At 43.8% G+C, this 19,420-nt stretch overlaps 1 long non-coding RNA gene across 1 annotated transcript; it reads right to left on the bottom strand.

Moving 5' to 3' along the window:
- Positions 1-685: 685 nt before the first annotated feature.
- On the bottom strand, positions 686-17,533 carry LOC310714678. Its single transcript, XR_014529962.1, has 3 exons — positions 15,337-17,533; positions 14,743-14,869; positions 686-1,742 (listed from the first exon to the last, which is right to left on the bottom strand). It is a non-coding gene; the product is annotated as an uncharacterized lncRNA (long non-coding RNA).
- Between the last annotated feature and the right edge of the window lie 1,887 nt (positions 17,534-19,420).

The following is a 19,420-nucleotide window of genomic DNA, read 5'->3' as shown; positions in this document are numbered from 1 at the left end:
GGAGATGGAAGCCTGAGGCAACGTCTGGAAATATCTTAATTTCCAAGACCAAAGGATAACTGGATCGTAAGTGTCTGGAGTTTTAGCTTATGGATTATGCTCATTCATAATTGAACATAGTCCTACACATACAGCTACTCATACACATGTGAGCAATTAGCTGTGGAAATACTTCAGTCATGCAGTTATATTAGGCTACAGCTCTCAGCTGTTGTTCCTTCTAAATTAAAAATAAATAAATTTAAGCCATGACCCGATTGTGTGAACTCCAGAGTCCAAAACCAAACGGGAATTCAATTTAGAGCTGTGCCAAGCCATTATATCTTTGTACCAGGGATGTGGCATCAGAATTCTTTTTAGGCTATTGAACTAAATCTGCTCCTGGTCCTGCCTTCTTTTGGTTGGTGCCATATTTTGAGAAATACATCATCTTCCAAGTGCTCTGTTCCAGTAAGGCAGAGGACTACACTGGCAATACATCTGTTGTTGCAATAATATACTGGTGCAATCTGTTATCAGATTGAGACATACAAGTGATATATTACTCGAGAGGTGGTACTATTCTGAAAGGAAAGTCACCATGAAAGTATTCAGCTATTGAGCAACAGCCAAGCATAGCATACTTGAAGCCACTTTATTCCGAAATCTCAATATTATAGTCTGCTTAGTACTGTAGCTCTAGACTTTAAAATCTTCAGTTCATATGTCTCTTTTAAACCTTTATAAACATACTAAGAGCAACTACCATTAACCTTAAGGTCACTGTAAAACTGACTGCATACCATTGCATTATTTCTACTTTATAGCAGGACAATTCTTACTTACTCGTAACCATTTGGAACCAAGTAACATTGACCCCTAGATGGTCGGAAGAGCACACTGTATCTCATTATAATAATCTCAGCTCCATTCTTTACTCAACATTAATTATTTTCCATTCTAAAACATTTTGTGCTGCATGACAGCAAAACTTTAGCCTGTCGTTATCTGCGGGTCACTTTAGCCTAACCTCCTTATTCCCCATTTCGAAGCATTTATTTCTTACAGCTCAGAACAGAGTCGGTCTAGTTTACATTTCCCCCCTGTGAATGATGCAAATTAAATATTTCTAACACCTTCAAAGCATCTTCATGGCATAGGAAGATGCCATGAGCTTTTCTTCCATACATTTCATGCAAACACTGCAGATTAAATAGGCTTTCTTTATCAGGGTTCAAGCTGATATCTCTCCTGTCCCAAGTAAATTTGGAACCAAATTTCACATAAAAACACATTTTTAGGGTCTTGCTTCAACGGGAGAAGTTTCAAGGGAAATTGGGTCAATTTGGATAAGCTACTGCAAGACAAGCGGGAAAAGCCATAGCTCGGTGGCAGAGCACAGGACCCAGGAGAGGGGGTGCAGTGGGTACATTGTACCCCTGCCTGGGGTCAAAAGGGGGGCACAGGGGACAGAAATTTCCTGGGACCTCAGAAAACATATGCATATATTGTGTGAATACTTGCATTTACACAAAATGCCATGACACTTCTTCCTCTGCCCTCTTCCTCTTCTGCCAGTGTGCCCCCACCTACTTCTCCCATGCAATCCAGAGAGGCAGCAAAATTCAATGTAAGCGGGCAAGGCGAGAAAGCAAGCTCGCTTTGCCTCTCCTGCAGGTGATGTACTTCACCTTCTGAGGGGACTGCTGTCTGCCGGTGAAGGGTGTCGGTGCTGACAGTGGCCCGCCTTCAAGCAGAGGAATCTGAACAACAACAAGCAATACGTTGGCGAATAATATACTGATTATAACACTATCCTGTATCAAAATTCATAAACAGAAGACATGCAATATGTGCATGGAGTCACAAACTAATAAGAATCAGATAAACGTTCCATAACCAGGAATGGTAGGATTGGTAAGACACTGTCAAGGATCACTGAAATAGAGGCAGAATGCCTTTCCACAGTCAATATCCTATCCAAAATATAGTTGGAAGTAAGTTGGAGCACGGTGGTTCTATGGGCAGAACACTACAAACGTGAGATGATGGGTGCTCCAAGGTCGCAATAGGGTGCTCTGAGCACAGCAGCAGACAGAACAGTTCTTCCAGGATAATGAACAAATTAATCGTCCCCAAAGGTACATCAAATGGCTGTGGATCAGCTATCACTCAAAAGTGTGGTAAGAGGAAGGCAAAGCAGAGGAAGGCAAAGCAGCTCATTGCCACCATTACCATCATGAACAGATGAAGAACTCACTACATCTGGAAAAATGATCTTTTCCAGACAAGTGTCCTAAGAATCAGGAGATAGTTAATAACATGAAAAAGGTCATAGTCACAGAGAACATTACCTAGCTTAGCGAACTAGAAATGTTCCTGCAGTCTGGGACAGGAGTTCACATCATCTTACAAGCATCCATCAAAACTGAAGCTGTGAAATGGTACTTGTTAAAGTGCATCACCAATGTTGCACTCTTCTTGGGAGAAAATGGTTTAGCAGTTAATGATTCATCCCATCGAATTGGTGATTCAAACAATGGGAACTTTTTAGGACTCATTGAACTGCTCTCCAGGTAGGATCCCCATCCTTCAGGAACATGTGCTAAGTGCAGAGGAGTCACAGAAAAGGCGTGAGCAGCCTCAAGTTCGTTATTTGTCCCCTGCCTCACAAAATGAATTTATTACAAAATGCTTGAATCTTGTGAAGCGACACTTTTTGCTTGAGAGGCAATCTGCTTTGCAGTAATAGTAGACTCTACACCAGATTCTTCCCATGTTGAACAAACAACATTTCTTTGGAGATGTACTTTTAAAAGAAATGCAGTATGAGATTCAAGAAAGATTTCTGAAGTTTGCAGATTGTAGCAACAAAAGAGGGAAAGAAATGGCTCAGATGATAACGAATGCATTGGAAGAACATGCGATTCCTCTCAGTGAATGTACAGCACAAGCCTACGATAATGGGACAAATGTGGCATGAAAATACAATGGCGCACAAACCAGGGGTGAACAAAGCATGAACGGTACCCGGGGCAGGGGGGCAGGGCAAACCGACCGTACGGTGCATGCACGGTGCTGCTACGTATGGCGCATGCTCTGCTCGCTCCCTCTGCCTCATGCACCCAGCCTTTTGCCCCACTCCATCAGAAGAAGAAGAGTTTGGATTTGATATCCCACTTTATCACTACCCGAATGAGTCTCAAAGCGGCTAACATTCTCCTTTCCCTTCCTCCCCCACAACAAACACTCTGTGAGGTGAGTGGGGCTGAGAGACTTCAGAGAAGTGTGACTGGCCCAAGGTCACCCAGCAGCTGCATGTGGAGGAGCGGAGATGCGAACCCGGTTCACCAGATTACGTGTCTACTGCTCTTAACCACTACACCACACTGGCTCTCCAGAGTCAGGCGTCAGGTGTGCGAGAGAGGGAGAGCCGGGCAGGTCACTCTTTCTTTCCCTCTCTCCGCCCACACGCGCCTCCCCCACCCACCCCACTCTGCCAGAGACAGCGGAGGTGACACTGAGGCGGTGGCGGTTAGAGCAAGAGCAGACGCGACCGGGGATGGTGTGCCTCAGGTAGGCGGTGGCCTTTGCTGCTGCTGCTGCTGCCATGCCGGCTGCTGTTACTGCTTCTCCTGCCGCTCCTCCGTCCTTGCTGTGGGGGTGAAGAGGCTGCAGCGGAGGGTGTAGCCGTGAGCGGAGGATCCTTTGCATGTTGCTGTGGCAGTGTAATGGCACCCCCGTGGGGTGCCCTCTTGTCACCCTGCCAGAGATGGTGCTGGGGGTGGTACGCTCCCTCCGCCACCCCCTTCCTACGCCACTGGCACAAGCAGAAATACAATAAAAATACTCAAAAGCAATTTTTTTCACCTTGTGGTTGTCACACACTCAACTTATGTAGAAATGCTGCTGCTGAATGCACCCCTGAAGCAATAACCCTTTTTTCGGAACAATTAAAACTGTGTCCCACCTGTTCAGTTCCAGTCCTAAGTGGTAGGAAATACTACAAAAACTATATTGGTTGTTCTCTTCATAGTATGTCTGAAACAAGATGCTCAAATCCTGTTGAATGTTGAATTTTGCAGATCACTTGCCTGGTATTACATTAGCACTGGAAGACCTCCTAGAACTAAATTTGATGGCCAAAACAAGAAATGAAGTCCATGGAGTTTTATTATATGTGACATCTTTTGCCTGTGTGTTAGTGTCAGCTGGCATAGATATTTGAAACAAGGTCTTTCAAGCTAGAGATGCCACACTGGATGTTGATGTAACAGAGCTGACAAAACTTCAAAAGAAGCGGAAATGCATGTGGAATGAAGCCAGATTGGTTGCATCAGACCTAAATATAGAAATAAAACTCTGTCCCATGTATGTAATTAAGTTAGGTGCAAGGGGACAAGGTCACATGACAACAGCACACCTGATGCTAACTTGGAAGAAATGAATGACACAGATGATACTCCAGAAGAGACCCACTTCAGAAAGTGTGTGTTTTAGGTTTTGGTAGACAATGTTATAGCAGGGTTAACTGTCCACTTCAATGCTGTTAAGCAATTTGCACAAAAAAATGCTTTCTTGTGGAAATATCTCACCATGTCTGAAAGTGAAGTGGAGAGAAAACCTTTATCTTTATCATAGCAATATCCTGATGATTTTAATTGGTGGTGATTTTGGAAAAGAAATGCAACATTTAGCCTCAGTACACGGAGCAGATTTTGTAAATGTACAGTTTAAGCCATTAGGTCTGTTGAACTTGTTAAGAAAGAACAGACTTGGTGACCTGTTTCCAAATGTGTGTGCTAGCTTAAGAGTACTATTAACAATTCCAGCAATAGTAGCTTCTGGAGAGAGGTCACTCAGCAAACTTCAGCTGATTAATAATTATTTAAGGTCTACAATGTCTCAGAAACGTCTTGTGAATTTGGCCAGGCTAAGTTTTGAATCAAACATTGCCATAACAATTAATTTTCATGCTGTGATTTGAAATTTTTCATAAAAGTCCAGAAAAGCTATTTTTTAAAAGCATATAGTAAGTTTATCTTCCTTCCTTTACTAACACTAATGTCTTCTGGTGATCTGATCTGCATTGCAATATAAGGGGATGTTTCAATGTGAATTATTTTGCCTTATCTGTATTGTAGCATAATCAAAGATGTTCCAATCAAATGTGCTTTCTTATCTCTGATCCTCTTTTATTTTATTTATATTTATCATGGAGGGAGTATAAGAGCATAAGGCCTTACATGCAGAATAATAACAGAGTGCTCCACTCAGCCCATCTCTTGTCTTCTGTACCCTTTTTGACCTTACAGTATAACCAATGGAGAAGTAAGGGGACCAAAAGAGACATTTCTTGATAAAATTCCTCTCAGAGGCCCTGGTAGAGCATGCAGAAGGTCCCAAGATCAATCCCTGATGTCTCCAGGTAGGGCTGGGAGAGACTCCTGCCTGAAGCCCTGGAAAACCACTACCAGTCATTGTAACTCAGCCAGGGAGAAACTGTGGCCTTCCAGAAGTTGTGAGACTCCAACTCCCAACAACCCTAGCCAGCATTAGCAATTGGCAGGGATGATGGGAGTTATCATCCAACAGCATCTGAAGGGCCACCGCTTGCAAGCAAAAGCCCCTCTTCAGACCTTCCCTGCTCAACATGGGAAGGACAGAGACTGGGTGGGCAGAGCCAATATGCACAATAACTGTGCCTCCTACACATGCTTGAATAGGGCTAGAGAAGACAATGGTTCTTATAGAGGACAATAAGAATGGAAGAAGTGCCCTGCTGGATGTGGTCCATCTAGGCCAGCATCCTGTTCTCAAGGTGGCCTATGGGAAGCCTGAAAGCACAAGCCTGAGCACAATAGCATGCTCCCCACTTGTGAGTCCCAGCAACTGGTGCCTACAGTGGAGGCAGCACATTGTCTATCAATGGCTGCTTGCCACAATGGATTTCCTATTTCTAATGGGGGGTCATGATGGAGAAAGTGTTCCTTCAGAAACCTCTGGCCCAGATCACCAAATAAGCTAAGGCCTACCTAACTTAAATGAAGCCAATGCCTGTGACAGTCAAGTCTGATTAAGCAAGTAAAGTACTGGCTCAATTCCCTTGGCAACGTACTATATTTTTACTCCAGAAGACCAAGGGGGCCCTATTTGTTTGATTTAGCCCTTTAGACGTTCTCTGTTTTTGAAGCAAAATGCTTCCTTTTGCATTGAATAAAATGGAGTACTCTTTGTTATGTATTTAGACTCAGTTAACAAATAAAAAATCCAGCCAGGAAACAGCAATTAATATCACCATATGCCAAAACTGTTTCGTTCTCCTAACCAAAGAAAACTTATTTTTATTCTATTCAGGGATTAATCTGAGCCAAGGCTCAGCAATGGAACCTCTTTTTAATGCCAGCACTTGGCCCTTGAACATCTGAAGCAAAAACAAACCACGGATGTGTAGAATGCTTTTCCTCATCACTGCGGGAGAGTAACCACAATAGCCTACATACCTAGAATTAGATATTTCCAGGCGGTCTCATCTCCCGGCATCTGTCCACTTCAAAAATTAAAACACTGACTCTGTGTTTCCATCCCCCGCCTGCCTTTTAATTAATAGCACTCTCTACACGGGAACTAGAAAAAGAGTCAAATCCTTTCTGGAGGGTGACTGAGAAATTCAAGTTTTAGGAGAGAATTCTCCTCTTGGGAATTCCGTTGTGCACACAGTGCAGGAAAATGTATGAGCTGCTTCATCTTGGCTGTGTTGCCAAGGACCGATTTGGGAGCCATGCATTTTTCCACACAGTTGAGACTCAGACTCAGCAGTTTAGCAAGATGCCTCTCTGGACTAAAGACATAAACCGATGCAAGGAGGCACCCTCTGCCCCCTCGGAACCAACCACAGACCATTCTAAACTTAATACACTGACTTGAAGAAGCATGCCAAGGAGAGAAATGGTGACACAGACACACGGCTGGGATTGTCAGAGGAATGCTGCCAACACCCCCTCAGCTGACCACTCTTAAAGGGAAAACACATGCGTCTTCCGTATGCCTGCCAGCACTCTGCTAACAGTCATTTATGGGCTTTGGCTCCTCCTGATCGGAGCAAAGTTAAAGAAATCTTACCTAACCAACAAGCTAAAAGGCGTACAGTATTTACAAGAGAAGAAGATTTTCTTTTCTCTGCAAACAGCTTTCGGAACTGAATTTACAACCTTCAAACCACTCTGTGAATTCAAGTAAATTCAGTTTCTGGAAAGTCCTATTATAGCAGGGCAAGGCAAAATACAGTAACTATATGTTTTTGTTATAATACAGATACCTCTAAATTTAGTGTAAGAAAAGATGGTGCCCTACAACTAATAGTAGCACATTTCCCAAATTAATATTTGAGTTTTGGTGATATAAGAACAGTAGTGCCTTTTCTTTTATTGCCTTACAATGCTTACTCGGAATGCCTACTTACTTGGAAGTCAGTCCCACTGAATAAAGTGGGACTTACCTCTGAGTAAATATGCACAGGAGACTTAGAACTGTGAGTTGCTCCTCACACACAAGCACCACCCTGAAAATAGAAAAAAGTAATATGCCGGAGACATTTGTAATCCTTTCAGTCTTTCTTCCATAGCCCTGGCCTCTCCGTCAGAAAGGATATATGGAGAAAGTGGCAGTACATTGGGCGGGGGGACGGGGGGTTAAGCTTCAGCCAGGCCGCTTAATTGGCTCCAGGTGTCCAATGAGCCAAACCAAACCAAACCAGGAGGTTTCAGCAGCTGGGCAAGAATGTGCCACAAATAAAAACGGGCTGCGGTTGTGTAGTAAAAGGAAATGGATGTCTATGCCCAGTTTTTCCTAGGAGAAGAATAGGGTTGGAACAGCAATGCCACGAGTATTACTTTCTTGCCGACGAACAGAATGAGCTATAGCTCAGTAGGCACATAGTGACAGGGTTGTCAACTTTTCGACAGACCAGTGTAGCAGTTTGTTGTGCATACTTCAGCCGTTGGCAACCTTTAGGTTCACATGGTGAAATAAAGCTACAATTATACGGGAGGAGTAGGGAACAGACCGTGTTGCTTTTTCTAATCAGTTGGCAATCATAAAAACTTATTTCTTTATTTAAATATTTGCAAACTGTACTTTTGTAAAACTACAGCAAGGCAATGCACAACATACAAAAGTTACAACAACAATAAAATTTCAGAGCAGGGCTGGACATCTATAAATATTTGTTGGTTAAAAAGTAATTTGCATTTCAAAGTCTCATCTGAATAACCCTATTTTTAGGTGACATAAAGAAGGCAGGGATGATTCCTGCTGAACTTCTGCTGGCAAGGACTTCCACAGGGCAAGTGTTAAATATATAAGTTTAATGCACATACGGTAAATTGTAATGTTTGTATGCACTGAAGTAAAAAAAAAAAAAAGGTTATGTAGAGAACTCAGGGTCTTAGTCAGTCCTTGGAGTCAACAGCAGTAGAAGCTCAGCTCAGCGATGATGAACAAACAAGATGATTGCATAGGATTGCTCTTTGGGGCCAGGGAGAGGAAAGTTTCTTAAACTGTACAGTGGTACCTTGGGTTAAGTACTTAATTCGTTCCGGAGGTCCGTTCTTAACCTGAAACTGTTCTTAACCTGAAGCACCACTTTAGCTAATGGGGCGTCCTGCTGCCGCCGCGCCACCGGAGCACGATTTCTGTTCTCATCCTGAAGCAAAGTTTTTAACCCGAGGTACTATTTCTGGGTTAGCGGAGTCTGTAACCTGAAGCGTCTGTAACCTGAAGCATCTGTAACCCAAGGTACCACTGTATTAAGGACTAGAAAGACAAGCAATCTGTTACTTTGTATTTTTGCAATGTTTTATTTTGTAAGTACTGTAGTTTAATAATATAATAATAATAATAAATTTTATTTATATCCCGCCCTCCCCAGCCGAAGCCGGGCTCAGGGCGGCTAACAACAATAAAACAGTATAAAAGTATAACATAAACAACACTCTAAAATCATTCATTGTAAAATTAATTAATTCAGGCCACTGGCAACCATTGGGCCAGAGCTCCGCGAAGATTGCCGAGGGAGGGAGTCAGGCTGTGCCCTGGCCAAAGGCCTGGCGGAACAACTCTGTCTTGCAGGCCCTGCGGAAAGATGTCAAGTCCCGCAGGGCCCTGGTCTCTTGTGACAGAGTGTTCCACCAGATCGGAGCCACAGCCGAAAAAGCCCTGGCTCTAGTTGAGGCCAGCCTAACTTCTCTGTGGCCTGGGACCTTCAAGATGTTTTTATTTGAAGACCGTAAGTTTCTCTGTGGGGCATACCAGGAGAGGCGGTCCCGTAGGTACGAGGGTCCTAGGCCGTATAGGGCTTTAAAGGTTAAAACCAGCACCTTAAATCTGATCCTGTACTCCACCGGGAGCCAGTGCAGCTGGTGTAGCACCGGATGAATGTGATCTCGCAGCGAAGACCCCATAAGGAGTCTCGCTGCGGCATTCTGCACCCGCTGGAGTTTCTGGGTCAGTCTCAAGGGCAGCCCCACGTAGAGCGAGTTACAATAATCCAATCTGGAGGTGACCGTCGCGTGGATCACAGTGGCCAGGTCAGGGCGAGAGAGGTAAGGAGCCAACTGCTTAGCTTGGCGGAGATGGAAAAATGCCGCCTTTGTTATAGCTGCAATCTGCGCCTCCATGGAAAGGGAGGCGTCGAAGATTACACCCAAACTCTTAACAGATGGTGCTGGCACTAATTGCGCCCCCGCAAGAGATGGGAGTTGCCCCCCCAATCCCATATCGCCCCGCCCTAGCCACAGGACCTCTGTCTTCGAAGGATTTAGCTTCAACCGGCTCCCACGTAACCATCCAGCCACAGCTTCCAAACATCTGGTCAGTGTGTCTGGGGCCGAGTCAGGATGGCCATCCATCAACAGATAGAGTTGGGTGTCATCGGCATACTGATGGCAACCCAGCCCAAAACTCCGGACAAGCTGGGCGAGGGGGCGCATAAAGATGTTGAAAAGCATCGGGGAGAGTATCGCACCCTGAGGTACTCCACACACCAAGGAGTGGCGCGATGACAATTCCCCCCCAAGCGCCACCCTCTGTCCCCGACCAGAGAGAAACGAGCGCAGCCATTGAAGGACTGTGCCCTGGATCCCCACGTCGGCAAGGCGGTGGTCCAGAAGTTCGTGATCGACCATGTCGAAAGCTGCTGATAGATCTAGAAGAATCAGCAGCCCCGACCCGCCTCGATCCAGCTGTCTACGAAGATCATCTGTTAGGGCGACCAGAGCCGTCTCGGTCCCATGACCAGTGCGGAAGCCGGACTGGAATGGATCCAAAGCCGATGTTTCATCCAGAAACCCACCAAGCTGTTCGGCAACCGCTCTCTCAATCACCTTACCCAGGAACGGAAGATTCGAAACCGGGCGGTAATTGGATAGATCTAAAGGATCTAATGATGTTTTCTTTAAGAGCGGGCGCACCACTGCCTCCTTCAGTTCCCCTGGGAATGTCCCCGTGCCAAGGGACAAATTGATGATATCCCCCAGGAGGGCCCGCACCTCGTCTGGACACGCTCTAATCAGCCAAGACGGGCACGGGTCGAGAGGACAGGTGGTGGGCTTTCCAGCTCGGAGGAGTCTGTCCACATCGGCTGGGGATATCCGGTCGAAGTGGTCCAATACTGGACCCGAGGACAGTCGAGGGGCCTCCAGTTCCTTTATTGTATCCAAATTGGCAGGGAGGTCATGGCGGAGCAACAAGACCTTCTCCGCAAAGAAGCTCGCAAATGCCTCACAGCTAAGTGTCAAATTGTTATTTAAATTTGGCTGTCCCACAAGGGACGTTAAAGACCTGATTATACTAAATAATTGCGCTGGGCGAGAGCTAGCGGATGCAATGGAGGCCGAGAAGTATGACTTCTTAGCAGCCTTCACCGCCATCTCGTAGGTTTTCATAAAAGCCCTATAAGATGTTCTTGAGGCTCCGTCACGGGCACCCCGCCATACTCGCTCTAGCCGTCTGAGGTCCCGCTTCATTTTCCGGAGCTCCTCGGTAAACCAGGGAGCCCGGTTTCTGCGGGGTCGCAGAGGGCGCTTAGGTGCGATCTCATCGATGGCTGCCAGGAGCTGGATATTCCAGCCCTCAACAAGCTCAGTCAATGAGTCGCCAGGGGGAGCAAGGTCCCGCAAGGCCTGACGGAATCTATCAGGGTCCATCAGCCTCCGCGGGCGAGCCCAAATTGGCTTGCCACCTAAGCAGGGTGGGGGCGGAAAGTCAATCCTGGCTTTCAGAGCGTAGTGATCAGACCATGGCACCTTCATCGAAGGAGACATGATCACATCTATACCTACGCCAAAGATCAAATCCAGCGTGTGGCCTGCTTGATGCGTGGGGCCCGAAACAAACTGGGAGAGCCCTAGTGTCGCCATGGAAGACACCAGGTCCAGAGCCTGTGAGGAGGGAGTGGCATCAGCATGGATGTTGAAGTCCCCCAGTACCAATAGGTTGGGGAACTCCAAGGCCCAGCCGGCCACCGCCTCCAATAGGCCTGACAGGGTGGCTGCTGGTGCGCTAGGTGGCCGGTACACCAGCCAGACAGCCAAGCTCTCCTCGGAGCCCCACACTAGGCCAACACATTCAATGCCGGGGATCGATGGCGATGGTAGAGCCCTGAAAGGACAATCTTCCCGGATTAATAATGCCACCCCTCCCCCCCGGCCCACAGTCCGCGACTGGTGGAGGACAGAGAAACCCGGGGGCGCCATCTCTCGTAAGGTAACTGTTGCCCCTTCGCGCACCCAGGTCTCCGTCACACAAGCCAGGTCGACCCCCTGCGAGATAAAGAAATTTCGCAGGGTGGCGGTTTTATTGCCTATAGACCTGGCATTGCACAGCAATGCAGGCCGTTTTGCAGTAAAACCTTTTGGAATGCATTCTTGTGGTGGAGCTCATTCATTTCTTCTCTGCATAAGGTCCAGCTCAGGCATTCCGCTTGCAGCAACTCAAACAGCAAGCCCTGCCACACTAAAGGCTCAGTCCCTAATAAAGGCTGACCAAACCTCAGGGGTGTGGGGAACCGCAAAAGTGCCCCATCAGAGAATCTCAGTGACCAAGGTGAAGCATAAAGGATCAGGCAATTTTCAAGGTGCTTTGAGACCAAGCTGTTTGAGGCTTTGTGAATTAATTCAAGAACTTTGAGCTGAGTCCAGCAGCAAACTGGCAAAAATAGTTCTTAAAGTTGTTTAGCCTTTGAGTTTTTTTAAGCTGGGATTGCCAGCTGATAAGAAGTTGAAAAAGGGGCGTGGAGCTTTTTAGTAGAGCTATGATATGCATAAACCAACAAGCAATGCTTTTTAAATTTTGGAGATAACCATTATCACTGATTAGTTGCTTCAGTTCCTATTGCTGTTAATCAACTGTTCCCCTCTCTCCAGTTCTTCAGTGCACAGGGTTAAGGAGGGACTTGTCTTTTTAAAAAGAGAATTACAATAAACACATGGCAAGACAATACCATATTTTGTGTTATCCAAATATCACTCAAAAATCATGTTACATAAAAATGAAATAAGAAAGCCTTGTCGATTTTACCTCTAATGTTTTGAAAGTACAAATGAAATGGACAAAGGCCTTAACTGCACAGAAGTTTAATGTAGATTTGAAACTGCATTTGATTTTTGGATGTTGCCCACATGATGTTTTCCCTATTCAACTGGTACGCTTTAGTATTTCAACAATATACTTGGATTTTCACTATCTGGAAAAAATCTGAACAGGGGAAGTAAATCCCAAATAAAATCACTTGGTACCCAACTGCAGACACGCAGGAGTGCATTGTCTAGATGGGTTCTGGTGATTTCTGTTTTGTTTCTGTCAGCTAAAAAAACCTTGCTGCTTTTCCCTTTAAAAAAAAAATTGCAGCCTTCCAACCTGTTTCTGGCCCATTAGAGTGTTTTTTTAAACTAGCCTCCTGTGAGGAACTTGTCGTAGGCTTTTTGAAAGGCCATATAAATTATGTTGTTCAGTTCCCCTTTTGTTGACCACTTTGGTCATATTTTCCATTTGTAACAGAAGAATGAATTTCCCTTTACAGAACCTTTCCCAGTTTTCTGCCATCTCTTCCTAGACATACCCAAACCTTATTTTCCACCCTCCCCTCAACTATCTACTGTGTGACATAAAATGCCATACACAAAGGTGTCGTTTTTGACTAGGAATAACTAGTTCCTGCTCTAGGGCTTATGTGAAAAGTGGTGAGGGTGGCTAGGGGTGGAGTGAGGGGCAAGGATAAGCAAGCTGGATTTTTAGCATCTCTGGTACCAACTGGTTAAATTTAAAGTAGACTCGAATCTTTGTTAGGCTTTCTCCACTCAAGCAATTACAGTCATGGAGAGAGCAGGTTCACACTTGCAGCCTTACCCCCCACTGTTGCATCCTGATGCCCTCAGACAGAAGATCCCCATGCAATTTATAGTGCTGCGTGGGCAGGATTCTAAACTATAGGCATGAGCCTATAGGCATGCAGCAGGCTTGCTGCTTCAGTCCTTCCAATGTATAGATGGTGGCAGGGAAGTGAGCAAGAATTGACAGAAGGGGCAGGGCCAGGAAATGCAGGTGGCCATGCTTTTTCCCCTCACACCAACATGTAACTCAGTATTTGGGGATTTTTCCTTTTTGTACAATCTTGTACAATGGGACTTTGGGACATTTTTCGTCATTGTACAGTCTTGTGTGATAAATAAGGATGGGGGAGAACTATCAGTTCACATTTAATGGGAAACCAGGTTAACATGCACTTTCTGAAACAATGCACCAACCAAAACACAGCCATTCTTCTAAATTTACTCTTCTCTGAATTTTGTAATGTAGTTCTCTCATCAAGTAAGCCCTGCAATGTATTACAAAAATGCTTATACTAGGGTAAAGTGTGCGTATCACTGCATATTTTAGTGATCAGAAGTTAATGATGTATTTGGGGAAATATATTCAGGGAAACTGCTTTGCAAAAATGTGAATATCTGACAAATTGCATTTAAAAAAGTAAGTGTGTGTGTGTGTGTGTGTGTGGAGAAATTCATGGATGAATTTTCATGAGGGCTTTGTTATTTCAAAAAAGTTGCAAACTGGTGTGAAAATATGGAGAACTGAACTTGAAGATGAGAAACTGAGTGAAACCAAAATTGACAGATTTCCCCATCCCTAGTGATAAATTAGACTAAAAGCAATATAAGCCCGAGATGCTATAACTATAGTATAACTATTAAGATAAGGTAGATGAGCACTCTGTTTCTAGAGGAAAATGCTTCTAATTTCCGTTCATTTATCCTCAGGTTTCTGCAAGAGACCATGTGTGTCATAGTTCCTGTAAGTTAGCCTTTGGGTAGTTGAACCCGTCATAGGGTTGTCAGTAAAATCACAGGCTGTGACAACTGCTTTGGCCTTCGTAACACAGTACCATCCACCCATATTAGACTCTGAACCAGTGAATGTATCTGTATAGTCAGAGGAGCCTGTTCGGTGTCGTGGTCTGAATGTCAGCATAGGGCCGAGGAGACCCAAGTTCAAATGCCCACTTAACTGTTCAGTTCACTGAATGACCTTGTGCTAGTAACAGCCTGTGGTGGTCATTTATGCATTGCCAAGGAAAGATGAAGTGCATCGTTGAAAAAGAGAACAAAAGAGGGTGCAGATTTGCATAAAATTTACATGTGTTAATTTATGGTGTAGAGGTGCAAATTTAGACAGAAATACTCTAATTTTAATAGAAATACATCTCACCATCATGGATAAGACAGTGACCAGGTGATCCATGTGGGTGGACTGTTGAGCAACTTCATGGATGCTGCTCTCTCCCCCTTCCTCTGGTTCTTTAACTTTAAACTGGATGTGGACCAGACAGCCTTTTCTGAAAGAAGATTCATTTGAATAAAACGTCTTCACAATTTCTTCAAAGAGAGGAGAGCCCTCTGTAAAGGCAGCTTGTAGTTCCCCTTCATATCCCAAATATTATCTAAATACTACAGTTTATTTCTTTTCTAATATTTGCTAACAGACTTTGGTACCCCAGCTGTAATAATATTTTACCTCATATTTACCTCATTTTACCTCTCAGCTTCTATAAGGGGCAGAGAAATGGTTTTCAAAGGAAGGAAGGAAGGAAGGAGGGAGGGAGGGAGGGAGGGAGGGAGGGCATGGCTAAAATCTGGGTAAAACCTGGTCAACCTAGCAAAATGGCCACTCATCTGCTTATATTTGTATTTTTAAGAAAATACATATAGCAGGCTTCATCTGAAACAGCATGAGACAAAATGGGGAATGTGGCATTTAAGGTTAGAGTGGGCAGGTAAAAAAAAGAGAACAGTGTTCCTGCACCTTTGATAGTTGTGTATTAAGGGAATCTTAGCAGCTGTAGGTGCAGAAATTTCTTCTTCCTCATGACTACTACAGATGCAGGAATCCTATCTTCTTCTTCTTCTTCTTCTTCTTCTTCACCTGCTCACCATACTTAAGGTTTTCTTGTCACCTGCACATTTTATAATACTTATATTACTATTAATAATTATTATAGGCTGAATCCAACACTACATGCAAGGAGTTACTATTGTGCAGCAGGTCTTCTCCTTCTTCTCTTCTCTGCGTGTGCCCTCAGATCTGCTCAGAAGGGTTGTCCAACCCCTTGCAGCAGATTTTGAGGATGCATAGGGAGCTGCAGGAAAGAAGAGGGGACTTTCCATTCCACAAGCAGAAGTCTGCCACACTAGCGGAACAGCAGTGTTGGATCTGACCCTTTGTGAAAATCTGCTGTCTTGTTGCCTCTTTAGTAAATTAAGAAAGCCTTTAATTTATTAATCTAACCAATTAATTGATTAAACATTGCAGTCTTGCATCCTAGGTACAGTATGAGCAAATTTTTAATACTGGCTTATTTTGCATTACAACTGTTTTGCAGGTTCAAGGGCCTTGAATTCTCAAAGCCCTGAACAACTTAGGTCCAGGATACCTTAGGGACTGTCTAAATCCCAGCACAATCACTGAGATCATCTGAAGGAATGTTGCTGGTCACCCCCTGAATTGGTGAGGTTCATTGACATCAACATGAAACAGAGCCTTTAATGTGACCTGTGAGTCCTGTGGAATGAAATGCTAATTCAGAGATTTTCAGAGCAGTTCCGCAGGCTTTAAACACCCAGCTTATGCAGACAATTAAGAAAATATATTTCCATAATTGTTAAATGATTGTCTTCAGTTTAAACTTTGTATATATTTTTATTAGTTATAGATATCACTGTAAATTGCTTTGATATTATTTTTGATATAGCAGTATACAAACATTTTAATAAATAGATACTGTATCTGGCTTTTCTTTGGGCAGAATTTGCCAAGAGTTGCTTTGGTATAAAATTGTGTGTGAGAGACAGATACACACGTGTGTACACTAAAATAAATGAGTTCTGAGTCCATTGACCAACTGAGTCCATGAGTTATTGGGATAGTAACAAATAATGGCAATACTACTACTACTACTACTACACATACAGAACAGTTAATAGAATGGTCCCTGTAGATTTCTAGTTCCTTACCCTAGGAGCTAAGGTCACGTTTTGGACAGAGCTTTCAAATTCTTACAGCCCAAAAAGAGTTATGGAAACCTAGTTTTAAATACAGTCAGTGATTAATAATTACCTTTCATGGAAGTTCAGAAAGGTTGTACAAAATTGTGGTCTTATACTTTCTAGGCTTGTTTTAATTTTTTAAAAAACAAATCTCTATTTACTGTGGCAGAACACTTCACTCGGATATGCTGTGTACTGCACACCACTAATTCCCATCTTACTCTTCCATGGGTCCACAGTTTTTCAAGGAAGCTATGACATTGTCCTATGGTGTCTTTGACAGTTTCTACCACCAAAAGTCCTAAAGGAGGTTTCAAATGGTGGAAAGGAAACCAGTGTGCTGTAAACAAGTACCAACAGTGTCAGCATTAATTTATTACAGAAATCTGTGGGGAGTTGAAGGGAGAATAATGTTACAGAAAGCAGAAGTCCTCCTGGTAAAAAAATTTCCTGAACCACACAGAGTTGGGTCCCCCCTCCCCGCAGAGTCTTCCTCAGGATCTAGAAGTAATATACTGGTGACAACTTCATATCCCTGAGTGAATCCAATTACTCTTAGGTTGCCCTTGTTGGAGGGAAGGTGACAATATTTGCACCTAGTGGTAGAATGAACTCTGAAAACATGTAGTTCAGTTAAACAAATTCAGTATGAGGTTGCTGATAATACAATGTGCAGGGCTGGTTTCATGCTTGATGGAGAAAGCACTCTTGGGTGGGCTTCCTTGTACATCTGTGGGCCTCCCTAGTAGACTTATTAGACAGCAGTGCTGTGCCACCATTTTAGTTTCCCAGAATGACCCCAATGTGGCATCACTGTGGAAGATGAATATGAACTTTGTGGGAGTCTCAGAGTCATGGGAGAGCATCATTTAAATTTCCACAATGCTCAAGAATGAGGCTACATTGGAGACATACACATGTAAATTTCTTCCTGTTTTTAATTTATTTTTGTTTTTAACTTGTTTTTAACTTTTTATAGTTTTATTTATTATTATTTTGTTTGGTTTTTTAAACAAACAAACAATATATTCTTGCCCAGAGGATCCTATTAATTACTAAAAGTCAGAAACAGCTGGGTAAGATGTCTCCCCTCTTCAGTTGACTAGGTTGCCTACGCATTAGTAGTTTTCAAGTGCTGGCTGAACTAGCTATATATAACATTGGTATATTAATTATCAACCCCCTTAATAGTACACTGCAGGTGTTAAATTTCTACATGTGAAGGAGAAGGAATATGCAATCATTATTTTGTATTGACTTCAGCAGGGTTACGTACAGAACTTAAGGTAGTTCATGGCTTTAGGTCAATGGCAGTCCTTGGCGTCTAATATTTCAGTGGTGCCTGTTAAGTTGTGGGCGAACATATCAGACGACACAGCGATTCTTCCAAAGCAGCTCTTTATTTGTAAGCTGGAACAGAACTGAACTGAGGAGCTCAGTCAACCTGCTTATATAGAGCTCCACTAGAATGCAACAGTAACCATTTTCTGTAACTAGCCAATCACTGAACGTCACTTTCGATCCTTCATTTGCATACAAACTATCCAATCACTGAACGTCACTTTCAATCCTTCATTTGCATAACTATCTACAATATCCCCCTGCTGGCCCAGGGTGAGAACTTCAGTACATAACAGTGCCCTATGCAATTGCTAAAATCCAGTGTGCGTCCCCCTGCCTCTCACCTTCCATTGGATGTCATAGTTGTGGCACCCCCTGCAGCACCCCAGAAGCTTCATGCACTCCCCTAGATCCACCTTTGCTTTAGGTAAGCAACTCCAGTCCCATCCCCCATCCCCTTCTGCAATATAAATAATACTGGCTTACCTGGCAGGGTTGTCGTAAGGGCTACATCTAAATAATGTTCACAAAGCACTCTGAACACTTGAAAGTACTAGACAATATAATGATAATGAAGGCAAATATTCATCAGGTTTCTTTTTTTTTTCATATCTCTAACCAGCATGGGATGACACAAGAATATCAACTGGGTCACCGATGTTCTAATTGCAGTTCCCTTGCTATGTTGCACTTACTGATCAGAAGCCTTGGTATCCCATTATTTATGTAGTGGGGTATCAAGGTGGCATCTCCCAATGTGTTTCCCACTTTAGAGTATACTTTCCTGTCTGGCTTAAACTTGATCCATCACCCCTTGTGATAGCTGTCTCTAATTAAACGGACAATCAAGGAGATAGAAGCTTCTGTATTCAGAATGGCCAAAATATGGCATAGCTCTATACGCAGAACTAGTTTGCACATGACTTTCACATCCAAAGATAATCTTGTGCAGGGAAGTATACTGTTACTCTGTGAAATGTCATGCAAATGTTTCTTTTTGCTATGAATATACAGGTAAGAGCCTCTGAACCTGTGAAACTGAAGTGAAACAAATTGTTCTGTCCTTCACCTGTAGTGCTGCACAAGATCTTCTTTTCACAAAGATACTTTGCAAATATAATCTGAAAAATGGCTATTACAGGAAGGTAGCCTGCCTGGCTTGTATAGTGTGATGTGCATCATTATCATAATGTAGATTTGGGTATTTCCAGGGCTCTGACAGTGCATGGTGTGTGAGTTACTAGAGATGGACTCAGTCACTCCTGCCCCTTTTGTGAAGGAGCATCTTATGTGCAATGCCTGTTTCATGTTTTGGAGGCCTTTGTGCAAGATCCCCTCAGCAGCCAGCTTCCTGAGTGCACCCATTTTCCCCTCCTTACCACTGTTGCCGATATCCACTTGCTTGCCCTGCTTTCCCTGTGCCCAGGAAGCCATATCAGAACAACACATGTAAAACATAATGATAGCACTTTAAATGGCTTCCTCCTCACAGAGCTACAATT

This window comes from Podarcis liolepis (genome assembly GCF_965112155.1).
Source record: "Podarcis liolepis genome assembly, chromosome: 9".
Lineage (NCBI taxonomy): Eukaryota > Metazoa > Chordata > Lepidosauria > Squamata > Lacertidae > Podarcis > Podarcis liolepis.
The sequence above is the reverse complement of the archived record's forward strand: the minus strand, read 5'-3'. Positions and strand labels throughout refer to the sequence as shown.